Source organism: Arachis ipaensis, chromosome B10 (assembly GCF_000816755.2).
Source record: "Arachis ipaensis cultivar K30076 chromosome B10, Araip1.1, whole genome shotgun sequence".
NCBI lineage: Eukaryota > Viridiplantae > Streptophyta > Magnoliopsida > Fabales > Fabaceae > Arachis > Arachis ipaensis.
Genome location: NC_029794.2, coordinates 71,795,417 through 71,803,347, shown reverse-complemented (window position 1 = coordinate 71,803,347; position 7,931 = coordinate 71,795,417). Strand labels below are relative to the sequence as shown.

The 7,931-nt window shown below is 37.4% G+C and overlaps 2 long non-coding RNA genes across 3 annotated transcripts; both read left to right on the top strand.

Moving 5' to 3' along the window:
* Positions 201–1,702, top strand: LOC110268134. Its single transcript, XR_002356207.1, has 3 exons — positions 201–447; positions 678–928; positions 1,329–1,702. It is a non-coding gene; the product is annotated as an uncharacterized LOC110268134 (long non-coding RNA).
* Positions 1,732–2,245, top strand: LOC107621840. 2 transcript variants are annotated; one of them, XR_002355110.1, is made up of 3 exons: positions 1,732–1,841; positions 1,932–2,023; positions 2,188–2,245. It is a non-coding gene; the product is annotated as an uncharacterized LOC107621840 (long non-coding RNA). The 2 variants fall into 2 exon arrangements; XR_001615961.2 differs by having other exon boundaries at positions 1,932–2,075; positions 2,188–2,228.

Genomic DNA, 7,931 nt, shown 5'->3' with positions numbered 1-7,931 from the left:
ATCAAACAAAGTGCATCAAAGTCTTTCTCTTACTCATGAAATCATTCAAAATTCACAATGTTTGCTTGAATCATGGTATGACTGCATTTTCAACCAAATACTTTCTTATTTCCTAAGAAAATGCATGAAACCAACCTAAAGCATATAAAAAATGGCTAGTAAAACTAGCCAAGATGCCCTGGTATTAATTACCTGCTCCTGTTCACTGATATGAAAATACTTTTATTTCACTAATAAACATGGTGCTGTTCAATCGAACTTCCATCGCAATGTGAGAACCAAGAAGAAACTACATCGCAGCATGAGATCTGCGATTTTATCCACAACGCTCTCCTCTGGCGGCAATGTCGTTGTTGCTGCCTTCGAAGGAGCGCTCTTCTTTGATTAGGTTTATTGGCTTCGATTTGAGGGTTCGATGCACCATCACTCATCTCCTCCTCACCACAAGTAATGCCATCATTTCTGTCCTCGGTGGAGCTTCTGCTTTCTGGTTTTGTGAATTTTAGTTGATCCTGAATTTTTTTAATTCTAATTTGGTTAAGCTTTTATAGAGCCTTTATTTTCTTTTCCCCCTTCAATGATGGTCCTGCTTGGTTGAATCTGAGTTTTGTGAAGCTTTCGTCTCAATAACTCTCTCTAAGTATAATTCTCTTGGTTAATTTTCTTTTTCCTTCTAGGTATAATCTGAGATCGTATATTGGAGGGAGAAGGAAAGGAGAACGAGAGTGAGTTCCTCTGAAACCCTAAATCTTATCGCCGCCATGGTCACCACCATTCATCTCATGTCTGCCGCTTCCATCAACCTTCTGCATTCGAGTGAAGGCGCCTCCTCTATCGACGCGTTTCCAAATCTTGTCACTATGCCATAGCTTATGAGATTGAGCAAAGCACCTCTTTCATTAATGTGTCTCCTCCGCCAGTGGTGTCGGTACGTTCTCACTTCTGCATTCTCTTTTTCTTCGATCCACTCAACATTGCTCGTAGTGTGTTTCTATTCATTTGCAATTTCTATTTTTATTCTCTTTCGCTTCTTGTTCATTCTCAATTGCTTGTTTACTAACTGTATATTGGTTCAGTATTGTTATGGTTGCCATGTGGTTGATGAATTTCCCGAGAGAGATGGAAAAGAGTGGAACTTGTTTTCTGTTATAGATGATAATTCTTTGGTGCTTATTACTATAACTTCTACATGTTCATCATTGTGTATTTTTTAAATTCAAAACTAGCTTAGCTCCCAATGTAAATCCAACAAGGACATGCTTTCTTTGTTTACTTTTTTCATCAATGTCATGACTTGCATGCTCACATTTTTTGTTATTTACTTGAAGAAAGAAATAAAAGATTCAGAATATCTTCCACATTGGATATGCTGATAAGGTATTGAAATTGGAATTAATTAATTCCTATCATAGATAAATTTTTAATCAGTTACGTCTTTCAATTCTTCTATATCCAGATATTTTGGAATTAAAGCTTTGGCAGAAAATAAAGGCATGTAGGTAAGGATACTGAATGAAAATTTTCTAAATTTAGGAAATTCAATGAAATTAAAAAGAAAGAAAAAAATGAATTACAACATGAGAGTTAGTAATGGAACGAAGAAGTTGCAGCTTCTCGTGCATTAGTGTTGCTCTCTTTTACTCTCTAGAAGCCATGGGAAGAGTGTGTTGTTTCTGTTTCTTGTGTTTTGCTATATATATCAACTTCTATTTATGTTTCTCTATCTTGTGACCTATCTTTGTGGTTGCCAATTTGATGACAGGTTCTGAAGTGGGAAGATGTGGAAATTGAAGAGTCAAAAGAAGGCAAGGTTGCCAAATTGATGACAGGTTCTCAATTAGGTATTGTCATCAATCATTCACACTCTCTCTTTCTAATTACCGCCTTCTTCAACTGCATTTTTACTCTATTTTCTCCTTGTGTTGCTGCAGTCAAGGATGTGGTCTTGAAATTGAACCCACTTTTCACAAAGAACAAGCTATTGGTTTCCGTTGCTGCTGGAGTCAAGCTCCATGATCTTCAGGTTTCTCAATGCACTAGTTGGTTTTGGACTATTTGACACAGGGTTCCTTGTGGTACATATAACACCAGCCCCACTTACTACGTTATTAATAGTGAAATTCACAATTATTTTCTTATTACTAATATGGTTTAGTATACTTTCTGAATTTGAACCGTTTGTGTTAGGTTGGGAGCTGCGTTGAAATCAGAATTCCCTTGCTAATACTATTTATAGCCTTATCTCAGGTACAATTCAAAAGTAGGCAATAATGGACTAGGATTCTCTTGTGTCTATCTTTCTTAAGGCATATAATTTTCTGTAAAAAACAAGCATGATAATATTAGAATCCGATAGTTTTAAATGTGTTTTATGCAGTATTTGAAGAATTTTTAGATAAGACAAGTACCATGATGATGAAGATGAAGGTATATAATACATCTCAGCGAGTTATCTATCTATTTAGTTAGTTAGTTAGTTAGCGGTTTTAGTTAGAGTTAGCTATCAAATTATTTAGCATGATATCAGCCATGGCTATGGTTAGCTAGCTAGCTCTATCTCGTTGTGTTGTCTGTGTTAATTTGCATCTTTTTATTTACGTTAAGAGTTGAGGTATTTAGGTCCGGGATTGGTGATATTTATTATCCAAGTAACGACCTGGATCCTTATATCAAAGATAAGAATGTAAGTTCCAATACATCGTCTGCATTCTGCTGTTGACCTTCATTTGTGGCTCTACAACATCATATTATTTTACATTGTTAAGGATGATAATGACTCTGAGGAACTCGAAGACATGATCATTAACCCAACTAATTCCGTTATTGTTTGTGCTCGTATTGAGGACGATCTGAGTCTTCTCGAGGTAAACAAATCCTTTTTATTTGGAAAATACTTGTATATTGGAGCAAATGTGATTGGCCCTTCATACCACCCTCTTAACATGTTTTCGTTCTCTAGCTCCATCATTAGCTTCATTAGTTTTATTGTGTCCATGCATCCCATTAATACAACTTAGATAAAAAAAAGAAAGAAAAGAATATTCCTAGAAGCTTTTCCAAATTATATTCAAAGTTCAAACCTTAATAAGATACCTGATCATTTTTTAATAAGGAATCCCAGTCTCCGTTTTTAACAAGTAATTGTGTTGATTCTTCTGGTAGAGAAATTTTATAATTTAGATCTCCTAGCAATACTACATGGCTGCACATAAAAGACAAAACTATGTGTTAGGTAGGACCTAAAAATTAATACAACATTATTTATTCTCTAATTATATCTAATTATCATGATATCATAATTCCTGCATTTCCACTATCCACAGCTTGGCTTGACTGCATTCAAGGAAGAGAGAAAGGTGGGGAATATTGCTTTTGTCAATGCATCTCTCATGTTTCCTCCTTTTTTTATTAAATATGTTGTTTTTTTGTGCTCTTGTCTGTTTTAGTAAATAAGTTCTAAATTCTAGCCTTCATTTGCATGCTCAAATTTGACTTGATCCCCTTATGCTTCGTCTACTTTCTATCTCATTATTATTTCATTGTCATTGCAGGAAACTACTTAGCTGTTGGTTCAATGGAACCGTTAATAGAAATTTGGGGCCTTGATGTTGCAACTGAATATGGTTAATAAATTTCACTGAAAAGTTGGAAACATTGTTTAGAATATAAAGCCACTTTCATTGAATGCCTTCTAAGTTTCCTTTGTTCCCAGATTGATGCTGTGTAGCCATGCATGGTTTTAGGTGGCATTTCAGATAAAAAGAAGGGGAAGAAGGTTTGTACATCTTTTTGTGTTGAAGTGCAATTCTGAGTATGGACCCAGTTATTGATTCTGTTAATTGGTTTTGAAACATGAAATAATTGATGCAAGGAAAACTTGTCTCATAACAAATTTCCTTCGGCAAGTGTACCGAATTTTTCATCAAGTAAAAACTCACAATAGAGTGAGGTTGAATCCCACAGGAATTGATTGATCAAGCAACTTTAATTAGAGGAATGTTCTAGTTGAGCGAATCAGAATTTGGGTTGAGAATTGCAGAAAATTAAATGGTGGAAAAGTAAATAACAGAAAAGTAAATGCTAGAAATAAAGAGCTGAATGTAGATGACGGAAAGTAAATTGCAGAATCTTAAATGGGAATGGGGTAATTGCTCATAAAAGTAAATGACAAAAATTAAAGAGAATGGGTAAGATCAGAAATGGGGAGTTCATTGGGCTCAGGAGATGTTGCATTCTCCAGATCAATTTCAGTTTCATCTCTTCCTCAATCAATGCACTCATTGATCTCCTTGGCAATTCAATCTCTCAAATCTTGATCAATAGCCAATTTCTTGGTCAATTGCTCATGAGAAGAGATGAAGTATGGTCACTGATTATACCACATGCATTTCCCAAATCAAGTGTTGAGAGGATTATAGTCACATATCCATCCAAACCCAATTTGGTCCAGCATGAGAAAGCATTTCTAGCATGATCTCTTCATTCCTCTTTCAAGGTTCAGAAGAGATCCAAGTTTGAATAGCCTCTTTTCCAAGATAACTACCCAATTGGATGAAGATCGAAAGCTTTCAAGTAAAATCAAGAGAAAAGATAGAAGAACAATAATGAAAACAAGTATTGATCCATCAAATTACAACAGAGCTCCCTAACCCAATGAAAGGGGTTTAGTTGTTCATAGCTCTGGAATATGAAAACAAAGATGCAGAATACATTATGAAACTAGAAGTGCAGAGAAAGTAAAATACAGAGAGTAGTTCTATGCCAAGAGGCTCCCTATAATTTCCAACTCTTAAAATAATTCAAAGCTACTCCTATATATACTACTCTTCTGATCTTCTAGTTGGCTCTTCAAGTCTTGGGTATGGGCCTTTGGATCTTGAGTTTGAAGCAGTTATCTTCTTCATTGGGCTTGGCTTTACTTGCAGAGAGAAAGTGTGAAGTGGGCAGAGACTTTAGCTTAGGACGTTAGTGGTGTTAACGTTCAATGAATGGGCGCCTTCCAATGTTAGTGACAATGTTAGGTGTCACTAACGTTGGCAATCACCTTCCTTTTTCACGTTAGCTTCCACGTTAACTAGGTTAACGTGGGAGTTAACGTGGCTTATTGGGGCTTGTGTGGGTTAATCCCAACGTTGGTGATAATGTTTGGTGTCACTAACATTGTCGATCACCTACTTTCTTCACGTTAGCTTCCACAGCATCAAAGTTCTAGTCCAAGTCATGGGAAATACAACATCCAATTTGTCATTAAATTCATGTAAAATCCTCATGAAATCATGTAAAGTGCACAATGTATGCTTGAATCAAGATGTAAGTGAATATCTACCCAAAACTAGCTTATTTTCTAAGAAAATGCATGAAACTACCCTAAAAACAATAAAGAAAAGGTTAGTGAAACTGGCCAAAACATTGCATACATGTAGAGAACCTCATATCTTGTTATTAACAAAATAATAATTACCTAAAGTCTAACTACATCTAAGTGGTTTCCCTTGATTGGTTGGAGCTGGCAATATTCTTTGGGAGTGGAGTGTGATTCTAACTAATATCCTTTGGTGGAACACCAAACATAGAATTACACTTTCACTCTTGGATTGTGTTGGTGTGGAACACCAAACTTAGCTCCTCACAATACAAGGGAAACAGCTTGTGACCTTTATTGAAATAAAGCTGAAAAGAAAACTACCTGAGGTTGGGTTGCCTCCCAACAGAGCGCTCTTTTATCGTTGCTAGCTCGATGATTCCTCCTTTACCTGAGATGATACTGTACTCTGGGGTTTTCCCCCATGTTGCCCAGATAATGCTTGAGTCTTTGTCCGTTCACTGTAAAAGTCCTCTCTGAACCTTCATCCATGATTTCGATGTGTCCATATGACAAAACTTTTGTGACAAGAAAAGGGCCGGACCACCTTGATTTGAGTTTTCCTGGGAACAGTCTCAATTTGGAATTGTAAAGGAGTACTCGCTGCCCCTTTTCGAAACTCCTGGGTGCAAGATGTAGGTCATGTCTTCTCTTTGCCTTCTCTTTATATATCTTGGTATTTTCATAAGCTTGTGACCTGAATTCCTCCATCTCTTGCAGCTGCAAGATCCTCTTTGCACCAGCAGCAATGCTGTGAAAATTTAGTATCTTGATAGCCCAGAGAGCTTTGTGTTCCAGCTCTAGTGGTAAATGACAAGCCTTCCCATACACTAGTTGATATGGGGACATTCCAAGTGGTGTTTTGAATGCTGTTCTGTATGCCCAAAGAGCATCATCCAGCTTCTTCGACCAATCCTTTCTTGATGCACCCACAGTCTTTTCCAGAATCCTCTTTAGCTCTCTATTGGATATCTCAGTTTGTCCACTTGTTTGGGGATGGTAAGGTGTGGCTACCTTGTGTTTTACCCCATATCGTATGAGAAGAGCTTCTAGTGGTCTGTTACAAAAATGGCTCCCTCCATCACTGATGAGTGCTCGTGGGACTCCAAACCGGCTAAAGATATTCTTCCTGAGGAAGTTCATGACCACCCTGTTATCATTCGTTGGGGTTGCAATAGCCTCTACCCACTTGAAAACGTAATCTACTGCTACCAAGATGTACTTGTTTGCATATGAGGTTGGGAATGGTCCCATGAAATCGATTCCCCACACATCAAACAATTCTAGTTCCAAGATGAAATTTTGTGGCATCTCATTTCTTTTAGGCAAGTTTCCAGATCGTTGGCATCCATTGCAGCTCTTTACTAGTTCTTTGGCATCCTTGAAAAGGGTGGGCCAAAAGAATCCGCTTTGTAACACCTTCGCTGCAGTTCTGTCCCCTCCAAAGTGGCCTCCATAGCATGAGCCGTGGCAATTCCATAGGACCTCTCGTCCTTCTTCTTCCGAAACACATCTTCTAAGGATTCCATCTGAACACTTCTTGAATAGATATGGCTCATCCCAGACAAAGTACTTTGCATCATTCATGAGCTTCCTTTTTTGATGTTTATTGATCTCTAGAGGTAAGGCCCCAGTTGCCTTGAAGTTGGCAATGTCTGCGAACCATGGTGCTTTGTGAACTGTCATCAACTGCTCATCAGGGAAGAGCTCGTTCACACTTGTATCATGTGCTCCACCTTTATCATGAGGAATCCTGGATAGGTGATCTGCTACCTTGTTCTCTACTCCTTTCTTGTCTCTGATTTCAATATTGAATTCCTGTAGCAATAAGATCAATCTTATTAGTCTTGGTTTTGATTCTTGCTTGGCAAACAAATATTTAAGTGTTGTGTGATCTATAAAAACAATCACTTTAGCACCAATGTGGTATGATCTAAACTTGTCAAATACAAAAACTATTGCTAGTAACTCCTTTTCAGTAGTGGTATAATTTCTTTGAGTATCATTAAGGACTTTGCTAGCATAGTATATCACATGGACTAAGTTGTATTTCCTCTCTCCTAACACTGCCCCAACTGCAAAATCAGATGCATCACACATTAATTCAAATGGTAAATTCCAATCAGGTGGGGAAATAATAGGAGCAGAGGACAACCTCATTTTCAAATTTTCAAAGGCTAGCATGCATGTTTCATCAAAGATAAATGGTGTATCAGATACAAGGAGATTGCTTAAGGGCTTGGCTATCTTTGAAAAATCTTTAATAAACCTTCTGTAAAAACCAACATGCCCCAAAAAGCTCCTAATTGCCCTGACATCACTGGGTGGAGGCAGTTTTTCAATAATTTCTACTTTGGCTCTGTCAACCTCAATGCCTTGGTTAGAAACTTTGTGACCAAGGACTATTCCTCTTGTCACCATAAAGTGACATTTCTCCCAGTTTAAGACCAGATTGGTCTCTTGGCATCTTTTCAATACCAAGGCGAGGTGATGTAGGCAACTAGGGAAGGAATCTCCGAATACCGAGAAATCATCCATAAAAACTTCAATGAATTTTTCTATCATATCT